Below are 13,495 nucleotides of genomic sequence, written 5' to 3'. Positions count from 1 at the left end.
TGTGAGAAATGTAGGCTCTCATTTTAAATAACCTCAGGAAGAAGGGTATTTTTACTAGCAAACTCTTAAGTGTAAATGCAGCATAGGATTCTTTGCCTTGGAGCTTCACAGAAAAGAGCAGACAGCAGATAACATTCTCCTGAAACAAGCTAGCTTGGGGACTTCTCAACCTTCCAGTTAAATATTGGAGTACTTTTGAAATTACATGGAGGAATGAGATCACAAAACAACTATAAGGAGAAATGTAAAAATACGAGAAGAGTGTAAGTAACAGCAATGCTCAGAAAACAAAGGAAGAGCATTGTCCCTGATTTCATTTTCCATTTACAATGCAATTTTCCTCACCTGAGACCCCAAATGCTCTGACAACAGATAGGTCACGGTGCATCCATGCTCCTCAGGCAGAGCTGTGCTCTCAGCTCTCCAGGTGTGCTCAAAGACACAAACATGACAGAGCCCTAGGGGTCTGATATCTGAAAACATCTGGGCATTCAAGCTGGGTTTTCTTTTTTTAATCCTACTTTTATTAGACTCAAATGGAAAGTGCAAGCTCTAGTGATGGAGCACAGCCCCATTGTGCAAGGCACAGAATGAACACGGCCCAACAAAAACAACACACCAGAACTGAGACCGAAGCGCTGCCCGGACCTGTTGCCAGCCGCTCTACAAAGGAATGCACTTCCCTCCAAATAACTTTCCGCAGATGGATAATCCCAGCAAAGTCAGTGGGAGTTTTCCACAGGCCTTAAGCCGCTCCTGGAAACGAGAATTTCCAGCCTGCAGCCCAAGGCCCTGCGTTTCCAGAGCTGCTGGCAGCCGCCAGCTGGGGCTCTGCATCGCGAGCAGCAGCGCACAGAGAGGGAAGCGCTGGCAGAGGATGCTGCAGCAAAGGCAGCACGTGCATCTAGCACGACAGGGAGCAGCCAATTCTCACTACAAATTGTTTGGTAATTATTCTCCATTCCCTTGTATACATTTGAGAAGCCAGTAAGGTCAGAAGCCAGTAGTAAAGCTTTTTTTCTCTTCTTCAGTAAAGTCATAATTTTCCCCTGCCTATGGCAGTTTTACTATGCCAAGTTCCCTTCAGCATTTAGTTTGACTTAGTTCTAAGTCATCTTTCTTCTGACCCAAACCTCTGCCTCCCAGCGCGTCAAATTTATCATCAGGTTTTGATACCATGCTAGAAAGTTGTATTTTATAGCGCAAACAGTTTTCAGTTTTGCCAGTCTCACTGCTGAACGTGTATTAAGGCAGACTACAAATTGGAGCCAAGTAAATGAACTCAGGCTGAAGAGATCGGCTTACAGCTGCTCAGATTGCTGTGCTTCAGTTCCTGGCTGTGCGCCCGCCCTCAGGCAGGTGACAAGCACCTGTGCTTCAGCATCTTCTCAGCCGGTGCCACAGCAGAGGAGGAGGAGAAATGTTAATGATGCAACTATTTAATTAAGAGGCATTCTGTGCTGGAAAACATTAAAGAGGGCAAAGAGACAGAAACTCCTCTCTTGATTTGTTGTTTTTTTTTTTAATTATAATTAAACATCCAGTGCCAAAAAAGAGCAAAGTAGCCTTTAAAAGTCTGCTTCTACTTAGAAGTAACCTATCTGCTGTATAATCAGATCTGACTTCCTTTGATTCAACAGAAAGAATTGCAAATGGCAGTGCTTACGACCTGTGGCTTGACAACTGTTTTAATATCAGGAAACGACTTGCTATGCGCTGTGCCAGCACCGCATCGCGCTCTTCTATTTTTTCCTATTTTCAGTCACTGGCTGTAAAAAAAAATAATAATAAATTACGTTTTGGCAAACAGTAAAGAGAGCAGGAACTGCTGGTCAGCAGTCCTGCTGTTTCAGCAGCCTGGCTCTGCCAGGAGCTTTCAGGAAAGCCACCTCCTCTGCTCAAGCTTTACAGGTTACTGCTGTCACAAAGCCTCGCTCACGGCTGTGCATCCCAGGCCAGGCACACCAGTGGCTCTGCCTTGGCTTTGAGGGTTGTCCAAGCAGTCATCTCATTGACTTTCTTTACTGCACGCTGCTAACCTTTGAAAAATTTCATTGTTCCTCAAAGAAAACCTCGTGATTTTCCACTGACACGTTTCCACTGCTGGGCAGCACCCCTGTCCTCACAGCAGGTCACAAGGCGTTGAGGACAACAAACTCCATCCTCAAATGAATTCCGTGTCCAGTTTGAATGGTGACACCCATCAGTACATCCGAAAATCTCTGACATTTCCAAATCCCCAATAAAGCTGTAACACATTCTAACACTTTTAATTTTTTTTTTTCTTACACTGCCATCCTGTTTTTCCAAAGGAAATACAGCAGCTCTTTTCATGGGCTTTTTGAGAATTTTGGAGGCTGACACACTGCCATGCAGTAATTCCTAGAAAAAGGAAAGTAGAACAACTGAACATTTGAACTCCCACAAATAACCTCCACAATGATTTTCCACATGACCCAGAAGAATTATTTTTAGAACCAGAAAAGTAGTTTTATCCTCTATTTCCACCTAATCCCTGCAATGTTGGATAGGACATTCACGAAGGATGAGCGTTATTATTTCTCCGTGATGCATATTTGTTTGGAAAAGCTGTAATTCTTAGAAATACCAGCCATGATGAAGACATGCTGTACTGAGCACTGAGTAAGCCACGGGATGAGACAGCTTCTGCCTCCTGAGAATTTGCAACCAAGACAGACAAATTAGAGAAAACAAGATGATGGAAATGCACTTTGCAAACAGGGGTTCTTCAGCTTCCAGTTTCATCCCCCATTTGGTGTGAGGACAGGCCACCAACTCTGCTGAGCCTTAGGCTCTACTCCAAGCCCAGTGACGTGTCTATCAAACCTGCAGTGACTGTAATGCCATGGCAAGATACAGAAGGTAGTGCCCTGCACAAGGCAGTCAGACTTCCCACACAGATTTACTTATTTGCTAATCTTTTGTTTCTACAGCTGGAGGACAATCAGCAGCCAACGCCAGATGCTGAGTAAGCAGCTGTTCCCTTATGACACGTCACGGAGCTTTCATTTGCACGCTGCAGCAAATGAAGCCATACATTTTATTTACTGTAAAAGCCCTTTACTACATGTCATATGCCAGAATAACACAAATTCTGGCGCAAGCAACTAAAGTGTATAAGAGCAAATGTTCGTGGAGGAGCTAAGGAAATCTGCACAGTGTGATCTACCAAGTCCCAAGAAAATGCTGCTCTCCACAGATGGGTGATTTTCTTATCAATTAGTCTTTCAGTGGGATAGAATAGGCTCTGTGCATTGAAAAGCTCTGTTTATGTATTACAGAAGTGTAATGCATATAACAGTGAGATCAAATACAAATGCTCTGCCAAGTAAAAGCCCCACCAAATATCTCAGCAACTATTTTAATAGCTATTTTAGTAGCTAACAGCAAACATAATCCAAATCTATAAGCGCTCATCTATTTCCAATACCATCTCTAGAACTGGTAACAAGCACTTTGTGGTCTCATCCAAAGTAGTGCAGAGTGCCTCAGGAACCTATTGAATGTGGCATCTCATCTCTCCTCGTGACACCTGTCACACAACACTGCTTGTTTTAAGTCATTTTCACACAGAGGGTGGTGAGGCACTGGAACAGGTTGCCAAGGAGGCTGTGGATGCCCCATCCCTGCAGGCATTCAAGGCCAGGCTGGATGTGGCCTTGGGCAGCCTGGTCTGCTGGTTGGTGACCTACACACAGCAGATGAGGATTGGAACCAGATGAGCATTGTGGTCCTTTTCAACCCAGGCCATTCTATGATTTGTATTAATGTTCACATTACAGAAGGTTAACTCCAGGTTCTCCTCATTCTGTGGGTAGAAGAAGCTACATGATAGACTGTAGGAGTGTTGGGTCAGCGTGGAACCACATCTCCTCAACGATGTGCAGGGCAGCTCAGGGTGCAAGCTACACAAACATTCACTTACTGTGAAAACACACGGGAATATCATCAGAACACATCTGACAGACAAAACAAAAACATCCCATCAGCCCTTCTTCATTTCCACGAGCCCTGCTCTGCCCCATCCTGGACAAAATCAGGTTACTTCTCACACAATGCGCTGCTGCTGTCAGGTTGTCCCAGCAGGGAGCAGGCTGTGCTGAAAGCCAGCACTCGGCAGGGACCAAACAGATCTGCAGGTGCATCCCTGTGCTGTCCCCAGGTGCTGCCCAGCTCATGGGAGGTGCATGCTTGGATTTTTCCCAACCTTCCAGTACGCATGGTTAGAAAGAAAGCACGAAGCTCAGGGAGCAACAGGGCTCAAGGGCAGTGGGACAGCAGCAGCAAGCGTGAATGCACCCTTTTGCTGCTCTTCAAAAACAACCTGACCTGCATTTATTTTAAGAACAAAAGTCACTATCATCAAAAACTCCAATTCTGAAGAGCCCAGGAGAAATTTACCAGCAGCTAAAGCAGTCCCATCCACAGCTCCACGTCTATGTGCAGCACCGACATTCTGGGTTTGATTTGCTTAGAAGGCTCTCGGCTTTATCTGATTTCTTTCCCTCCCTCCTGTACTGGGCAGCATGTTCTCATTTAGGCAAATAGCATTTCTGGTTCTTTAATTATAATGCAGCATAATCGGAAACAACTGAGCAGGCATCACCAAGGCACAAGATAGAACAGCTCGTAGCACAAGCCACTGTATTAAGGCTGTAGACGATTTTCATTTATTTCCTTGTTAAGGAACATAAATGAGGCCCTAAATTATTTGGAGATGCTTAAAGAATATAGGTACGAGCACTTGGTGAGTTAATCACATCCAGACAGCAGACTATTGGTAATTTCTTTAATTACAGTACAACTAATCAAACACGGGAAACTCAAAAGAGTTGGCTGCTTCCTATGGATTAGGCTGCAGGGGTCCCATCTCATTTCAGCGACTTAACTCACAATTTGAAGCAACGTATTTTCAGCTCCAACTGCAGAACACAAACTAAGCTGCAGAGCAGATGGTGAGGTTACTATACCATTTTCTGTGCTTCTGTTTAATACGGCTACAGCTGAGGTTTGGTGAAAGGAGAGTATCAGTGATAAGGTTATCGAATGGGGCCTCTTTCTATGCCTTTAGTACAGTCAGTTGAGCCCTGCTACAGAAAAACAAGCTCATAAACTTGTAGAAGCCAACTAGTTTCAGCCTTTCTCCAAAAGAGCAAATACAATGATCAAACAAATGCAATTGTATAAACTGCTTCTTTCAACTGTTTTAAGGCATTTCTGTTTCAAGACTGAAACTTCCTTTCTTTATATCATTACTTAGTTATGCTTATTTAGGTTTTGTCAAGTATTGAGTTAATTACTGTCATTAGCTTACGGTTTTCATGAATTGCAATCTAATTCGTTTTCTAATTATTTTAGCATGACTTTTTCATATTTCTAAAAGTCTTCCTGTAAAATAATTATAAGCTTATGCTTGGCTAATTCCGACGCATAAAAAGAATGAGAGCAGTTAATCAGGAGTGGAAATCAGCTCCTGCTAGAGAAGACCTAAAGAATCTTAAACGCATTCACAGTGACACGTGGAATAATAATTGCTTTAACATGGCACTGTAATGGAGGAGCTAACAGAGTATATTACAATGCATGAAAATAATACCCTGTCTTTAATCCAACATATGGTTTTCATGAAAGATGAACTTAAATTACAGAGCAACCATGAAAAAAAAATTAAAAAGTCGAGCAAGTGAACGCAGGGACAGACAATTTACTGCCTTAATATCAATACAGAAGGAGAAATATCTTCCTGGCAAAGCCGATTCACACAAGGATGAAAAGTCAAACTTCAGGGAAATTCCCTTCATTAAACAAAGCAGTTGGAAAGAATGTAAGTGCTGTCCTTTGCTCTCCTGTCTTGAAATAGAAAGGAATTGCCCAAATACTTTCATATATAGCTAGGTTTTCATGGTTAGACTGTCATTTGCATTTCTACATCTTGATTCTCCAGAGAACTTAGTAACCTCCCGCTGAATCTCAGTTATAGTCCAACTAATTCTCACCTTGGATTTTCTAGGAGCCTGCTGACCTCAGGTGCACACAGTTAATTCTTCTTAGCCAATTTGTCTTATCCTTCTTTTCAGCTAATTCAATTACTTCTTGATTAGTGATACAAGACAAGGAAGAAATTAAAACTAGCAAAACATTAATGAGCAGCAGCAGGAAATTCACTTAAAGGCTTTCCTGGGAGAAGCCTTCCGAAGACCCCAATGACACAAGGAGTGAAGGGGATGTCAGTGCTGTTCCCTCAGGTGGTCCTGACATAGTGGGACTGGCTGTGCTCTGAAATGCTCACCTCATCTGATCTTGTTCAGGCTATGTGTAGACAACACCAAGTTGAGTGTTGCAGTGGTGCAACAGAGGAAGGTCCCATCCAGAGGGACCTGGAAATGCTTGAAAAGTGAGCCCACGTGAACCTACAAGGTTCAACAAGGCCAAGTGCAAGCTGTTGCACTTGGGTCAGAGCAATCCCAGATGTGTGTACAGACTGAGAGAAGATCTCCTGGAGAGCAGCCCTGTGGACAAGGATGTGGGGGTTCTGGTAGACCAAAAGCTTGACACGATCCAGCAGCATCATGGAACCAAGCACGTTCCACTTCTGTGCAGACAGAGCTGCCTTCCATGTCTGCTAGTGATCCTGATGATACTGCATCTGTTATCTAGGGGTCAGAGAAGCAATCAGAGCGTTTAAGAAATAATTACTGCACACTGATTTCTGCAAAGGAACGAGACATTCATTATAAGGTAATTATGGGAGGGACTTTTTCCATGACTTTCATAGAAGAAACAGTAATAATAAGTTGTAAAGGAGAGGTCCCAGTTCATCCCTTCATGTTACCTGACTCTCTAGCTACAATTCCCAAGAAAACATCTTCAGATGAAAACCAAGTTAGAATAAATTAGTTGTGCCTCTGTTCAGTACAAGACAGTACATTTCCTCTTACAAAAAACAGTTTTAAAACCCTCCTGGAGCAAATGAGTTGAGGAAGAAGCCAGGTCTGTGATGGAAGATACAGACCTCTTCCAACAGCTATGAACACCTGTTCCTTTTTGGAGAGTTGTGTAATTTTCCTGAATGCAAATTCCCCAATTAAAAAAAAAAAAAAAAAAAGCATCATCTCATGCAGGTAGATGAAAATCAAAACAGCAGTGCCTGAGAAAAGCACTGATCTTCAGTGCACACCAGCAATAGATAGCTGAAGTCTGATCTGACAGGTAACTCAGAAATTTGCTTATTACTGAAGTTGTTGGTTTAGGATTAACCAATTTAAGCTGCAGCACTGCATACTAGTCCAAATGTTTTGCTGCACATGCATTCACCAGGAGCTTTGCTGGCTACTGAAAGGTTTAATCAAATACACAGAGGGTTTTGAACAGATACTTCGGCAGAGCATACCTTCTACTAACTGTGCACTTAGTTGTGGTGAGCTAAATGCAGTTTTGCTGCAAGAAGTAGAGCTATAGACAATACAGAAAGGCATTCTTTTCCACCATTTACAATTGCACATGCACAAAAGCAGTTAACCTGAGGGGGTAGCATTCATCTAGCTGTCCCTTCACAGCATATAACGTTGTTATCTTCACCACAACTAAATGATGCTGCACAATGTGATTCCAGATAAAGAGCAATATGGAAAGCTTTTGAACCCTACAAAACTAATCACGCTGTAAAGATGAAAATGTTTCCTCTATCACAGGCATAATATAATAAAGAATACTTGCAGCCAGAGCAGTGGATGGTGAAAAGGACTTTGCAGTTTGCCACATGGTACTGCAGCCTGAAGTACTTCAGCAATCAGAGCAGGAAGGTGCCTCCTGGTGCCATGCTCAGAGTCATGCATGTACTCCTCTAGTTAGTAGCTGTAGAGCCAAGTACATCATTGCTTGGGGGGACTTGAACACCAGAGCAAGTTTCAAATGAAAATCTTTACACATTGCCTCAGAATGCATTTTTCTCTAGCAGCAATTTGAGACACCCCACGTCCTTCAGTACTGTGCAGTTCTGCTCTCTTAGTGTTCGCTAACATTGCCATAAGCTTGGCTTAAAAAAGAGACCCCTTTAATCAAAGCTTACTTAACAACTGGGCTTTTGGAATGAGGGGATCACCAAAGGAGCCAACTTAGTGTGACAGTGGTGAACAGAAATTACTTTGGCTTAATGGGAAGTATGAATTCTGATCCACGAGGAAACAACCACCTTGTGCCAAGTGGGTAAGCAGAGCTTACACAGACATTTAATTCATATGAAATTCTCAGATCCAATCTTTGAATTCGAAAATTATCATAGAAATGGAGAGGCAGAGGTAAATATGACCGCTTCATGCAATGTCAAGAGTTATTTCATTGGTTAAGCCTTCGAAGCACCATTTTGAGCAACACCTTTTGGTTGGGCTCCTCTGCCATTTAAACGTGTTTCATATTGGTTGAAGAAGTCTGGTCAGCATTGAGCTGTCACTGCCATGTCCTCACGACGTGTTGCAGCCAAGCATCCCAGGGTCTTCCATGGCAAAGTACCTGCCATTAGCATCTCCTGCCAACACAGGTGAGGTCCTGTTCAGGCCACATGGTGCCGTGCACATGCAGGATCAGAATTCATGTAGACCCTGTAGGCCTCACGAGCTCTTTAAGGAACAGCATTTCCTAGCAAAGCACATTCGTAACTCTCCCAGAAACAAGGGTTCCAGTATGACTCCAGTCAAAACCTGCTCCAAAGGAAGGTATGCTTATTTATATTCTGGAGACAGATTTGAGCCCTCAGTATCTTGTTTTCCATATTAACTTCAACAAAGTATGCATTTTCCAAGGCTTGCTAATGAGCCTAGCATACTTAGGAAAAAATTTGAAATATACAAACAAACTCACTGTCAGATGGGTTTTTCCAAGGCCTGGACTGAAGCTCAGGGAAATAGGAAATAAATGTTATGTCCCTCCAAATCTCTTACAAACTCTGATGAAGAAAAAAGAAAAAAAAACCTTGATTCTCAGGCCAAATCTCCCAGCTGCTTTTGCAATTCGTGACAGATCTGGCTGAAGAATCGGTTCATTTTTCTAAATCCTATTCCTTCTCACAAAAATGTTGTTAAATAACATTCAAATCCTGCTTATTTTGAGCTTAAAAAACAAACTTTGTTATAAGACAGTGCCTTTTCCTGCAACGCACTTTTGCTCATACGTGAAAACACCACTGTGATGTTTCTTTTGGAAGTAGCACGACTCTGCCAGAAGCAATGCTGTTACTCAGAGATCAGGACATTTGAGAAGAAAATTAGCAAATAAAAATAGAATGATAAGGAGACTAAAATCCTGGTGATCAGTAAAACTATCACAGCATGTAAGACAGTAAAGCTCTAGAAACTATATGTGTCGTAATACAATTGATGGGTGAACAACCAATGCAAGCTCCAAACGCCAAAACATGTAAGTGTCAGTTTTTGAAGGACATATTTCACCACATATCACATATTTCATCAGTGCTAATCAGCACTGAATTCCCAAGGACTCTTCTACCTTCTTGCAGGTGTAACTTTTTCAGCAGTTCACCACCTAGCAAATGTTTCCGTTTCCTTTACAAATTCACAAATAACAAGGATTTTATACCTCAGCCGCTGTAAGCAAAATCAGAAACCATTTCTGCACACAGTTCTTCGTGAAATTGTGTAACTTTGGGTTCGAATACACGTGTAAGCTGTAATCCAACTCCTCTGAGCATGTTCTCCTCACTGTTCGATTTTTCCTGTCAAAACACACAAAAATAACCATATAGGAACCGAATGTGTTTCTCAGAAATGCATATGCTAGGTTTGCCACAAAGCCTTTTTCCACTCCCAAGATCCATGACTCAAAATAGCCGGAGCTCTGAAGTACTGCCAAAAGACTGGCAAGTCACAAAGCAGCTTTCATATGTGCTCTGTTTCTCACCTCCCAAGTGAGGGTGAAGGGGTCTGGAGAGGTCCTGCTCAGATCAAACCCTTTTTCAGCCACGGGTAGCAGAAGCCTGTCTGTATGCAGCTTCTTCCCATAATAAGGTCATCTGTAAGTATGCTGCCTGTGCTGAAAAGTAGTAAATATTGTAACTTTTGACATTTTATAAACTTCAGCTGAAGGAATGGGCCTCAAGGAACAGGGCATCTCTAATGCCACTGCTTACAATGAGACAGCCACTCCCAGCTCCCAAATCAGTACACAGTTTTGATTGGTGAAAATTTAGGAAACAAGTTAGAATGCATTCCATTAAATCACACCGGCATTTGCAGACTGTTCATGAAATGAGAAGCCTACTAAGGCCAAATTACGTCACCTGAAATGGGACTTATCACCAGACAAGTAGATTTAGATGAAAACTTGCTTCATCAGACTAAGTTCTCTGGCTCGTCCTTGTTGCATGCTTCCTGAGCATGCCCTCACTTTCTCACATGCAGCACAACCACAGCCACCTTCCTGTTCTCTTCCATGAGCATGAGACAAGAGGCCACCTCGATAAGCCAGGCATTCGGAGACCGAAGGGAGGATGGAGACAGCATGGACTCCATCACACAGCAAACCTTCCTAGGTGTCCCAGAGTGCCACACCACGGCACGATCTGAGCCAGGCGCCATCCAACGCATGCAGGAACACGTCATCCTAAGGGAGGGAAACAGCAGCAACCTGGAGCTCAGCAGCTCACGTCGCCTCTCCTCAGAAGCCAGTTCTGCGGTATTTCAGGGAACAGGGCTCCAAGCCAAGCCCCAGCAGATCTATGGGACGATGAGGACTTTGAGAATTCCAGAGGTTGCCGCTCCAAAAATACACTGTTTGACCAGCCTGCTGTCAGAGCGATTCCTACTAAAGCAAACATTTAACATGTGCAAATACTAAAAGATGAATTTCCTGTTTGAACAGTCAGCACAACAGAATATTGCCAAAAGAATCATTGCAACATCTGTCAATGTAACCAACCAGCTACCAGCCAGAAAACAGGATGGCCACGGTCTGTCATCAAGAGCCAGAAGGAATGTCCCAGAAAAGACTTCCTGTATCCAAACTAGTCCACAGAGATAAATAAATGGCAGGACAGGGTGCAAGCAAGATGGTCACCGGCATCTCCTGCCCTTCCCTTTGTAGCCAAGTAAGCCAACAACCAGCTGAACAGTGGAAGTACCTTTGCTGTGGGGCTGGAGGAACACAGGAAAGCAGGAAAGGAGCCGTGCTCTGAGCAGCAATGAGCCTCATTCTAGCACCATGGCTCTGCCCTCCCTAGGTTTAACCCAAGTGCTTATGATCACAGTGCCACACGTCCACAACAGACATGCAAAGACATTGCAGTGATGGCAATGACAGGTGATTAATATCAAGAAGACACCTGGCTTCCATCTCTTTTATACAAATACTTCCCATGTCTTTGCTCATTTTCTAAGCATCCACATCGCTTGAACAGTCACACTAGATGCAAGTTAATGGGGCATTAATGGGGCAGATCACGAGTTTTTCAGCTGTGACAAAGTTTAAAAAAAAAAACAACAAAAAAACACACACTTTGAATCCAACTGACAATAAAAATCATTACAAATTCATAGCAAGTTGAAATACTTTGTTTTGTTTGTAACAGTTTTTAATGAAAGAGGCTACAAGACCAACCAAACGAGTACAGAGGGACACTGGAGGCAGTGGCAGAAGCTACTTGCCCTTATGGAGGGACTGAGCAGTGGGGCAGAGCAGCACAGCAAAAGGTGCAGGAAGCAGGAGGAAAGAGCAAGCCAGCTGTAAATGGAAAAGATGACAGCAGAAGTGGTGTCCTGCAGTCCTCAGGGCTTGAATCACTGGCTGGAAGCACACATCTCCACCCATGTCACCTGTCAGCATCTGCCACAGCCCAGATGTAGGCGTGGGGACCTGTATTAGGGCCAAAGCCACCAACTACAAACCCAGGGCATCACATGGGTCCTTACACATGGTCAGAAAGCAGGCACAGGAGAAGGATTTCTGTTTCCCCAGGCTACTGTCCTTTCAGTTCCTCCATTCTTCTGTGTACCTCAGGTAGCACATTTAACAATCTTTGAGGGCCTTTATTAAATACAAACAGGAAAAAACATTGTACGACAAAATGAAAACCTGGTCACAAGCTTTCTGACTTCTGTATTACACAATTTTAATGGGAAGATAATGCAATAAACAGAGCCACTTAACAATACTCCAAAAACAAAGTAATTCTGGCAAAATTTTACATCCATAAGAGGTAAAATAAGATAAATAGCAAAGACCACGAAGACGCCCTTCAGAGAAATGTGACAGCATTGGTCTGGGGAAATTCCCTTTTCGAACTTGCTGCCGGTGGAAATCTGGTGTAGGATTTTCTGAGGTGATTCCTCCTATGGCAGTGCATGGAATGTGCCAGAGCAGACTGTAACATCTCAATTTGAATATGCCAGAGCAAGGCTAGCGCTAGCAAGACAACTGATTGCCAAGCGTTCTTCCTCTCAATACCTGCAGATCCCCTGTCGCTGCAGCCACAGCTGGCTTGCCTCCCATTTGTGCATGTAAACGGGGTCATGGTTTCCCAAACCCCTCTTCCTGTTTCTATTTTAAGCTAAAAGGAGCCACTGAGAACTTCTGGCATGAGGCACGTCCATAAATCTCTCTCCCAGCTCAGAGCATCAAAACCATCTGCATAAACAGTTGGCTTTGCACTTGGTGGCAGGTTTGCTGCCCGCTATTTTTAAGGTTGTAAGATCACAGAAAATAAAAAAGGAGATATAAATAAATAAATAAATAATTAAGCCACTTCCAATCCTCAGCATTAGGAGAGGAATCTACATAGCCTGGACTGACACGTGCATTAGTCTATCTAATGTTTCTAGTGCGTTACAGTGCCTCCAGCCTACTTGCACACATTGCAACCTCCTCGTTTCCTTCTGGAAACCACCCCAGACATAATCCACCTCATTACAAGCAGCTCCTCTCAATAGCCAAGCTCAGTACTTTTTTTTCTTTGCCAGTCTTAGTGATGTTTTCCCCCTTTCTTAAGTTACTCCTTTATGATTTGACAGGTAACGCTCTGCCTTTCACTAATAATTAGCAAAAACAGTAACATTCTGTAAACCCCAACAATAAATGAATGGAAGAACATTATAAACCACCTCACAACGAGCAGCTTAGCATTCCTGTACATTAGCAAAACCTATCTTGGCAGGATGGAATCAATTCTCAGACACAAAGTTAGGAAGAAGCCCTGCATACACCTCTCAGCACAGCGTGGTCCGAAGCAGTTAAATCCAGCTGGCTGAAAGATCCATACAGCTGTGGCTTCCCTCAGCTCTTAAATAAAATATTAGGGTGTGTTCCTATTGTTTGTTAGCTGTCATCAGCCCATCTCTCAGCTGACGGAGGTTAAAGGCTATGTAGATTCCTGGGACAGCTGTTTGGTAATTGTCACAGCCAGTTCCTTGGTAACCCATGAATGGCAATCTCAGGAGGTAGTTTCTTGGTTGCTAAGCGATAAATTCAG

At 43.2% G+C, this 13,495-nt stretch overlaps 1 long non-coding RNA gene across 1 annotated transcript; it reads right to left on the bottom strand.

Annotated features, from left to right (window-relative positions):
- Window positions 1–8,144: 8,144 nt before the first annotated feature.
- Window positions 8,145–10,053, bottom strand: LOC125690143 (uncharacterized). Its single transcript, XR_007375532.1, has 3 exons — window positions 9,934–10,053; window positions 9,613–9,748; window positions 8,145–8,962 (listed from the first exon to the last, which is right to left on the bottom strand). It is a non-coding gene; the product is annotated as an uncharacterized LOC125690143 (long non-coding RNA).
- Window positions 10,054–13,495: the final 3,442 nt, after the last annotated feature.

The sequence above is a fragment of the Lagopus muta genome, chromosome 2 (genome assembly GCF_023343835.1).
Source record: "Lagopus muta isolate bLagMut1 chromosome 2, bLagMut1 primary, whole genome shotgun sequence".
Classification (NCBI taxonomy): domain Eukaryota; kingdom Metazoa; phylum Chordata; class Aves; order Galliformes; family Phasianidae; genus Lagopus; species Lagopus muta.
Note: the sequence above shows the minus strand (reverse complement) of the source record. Positions and strands in the feature narration are given on the sequence as shown.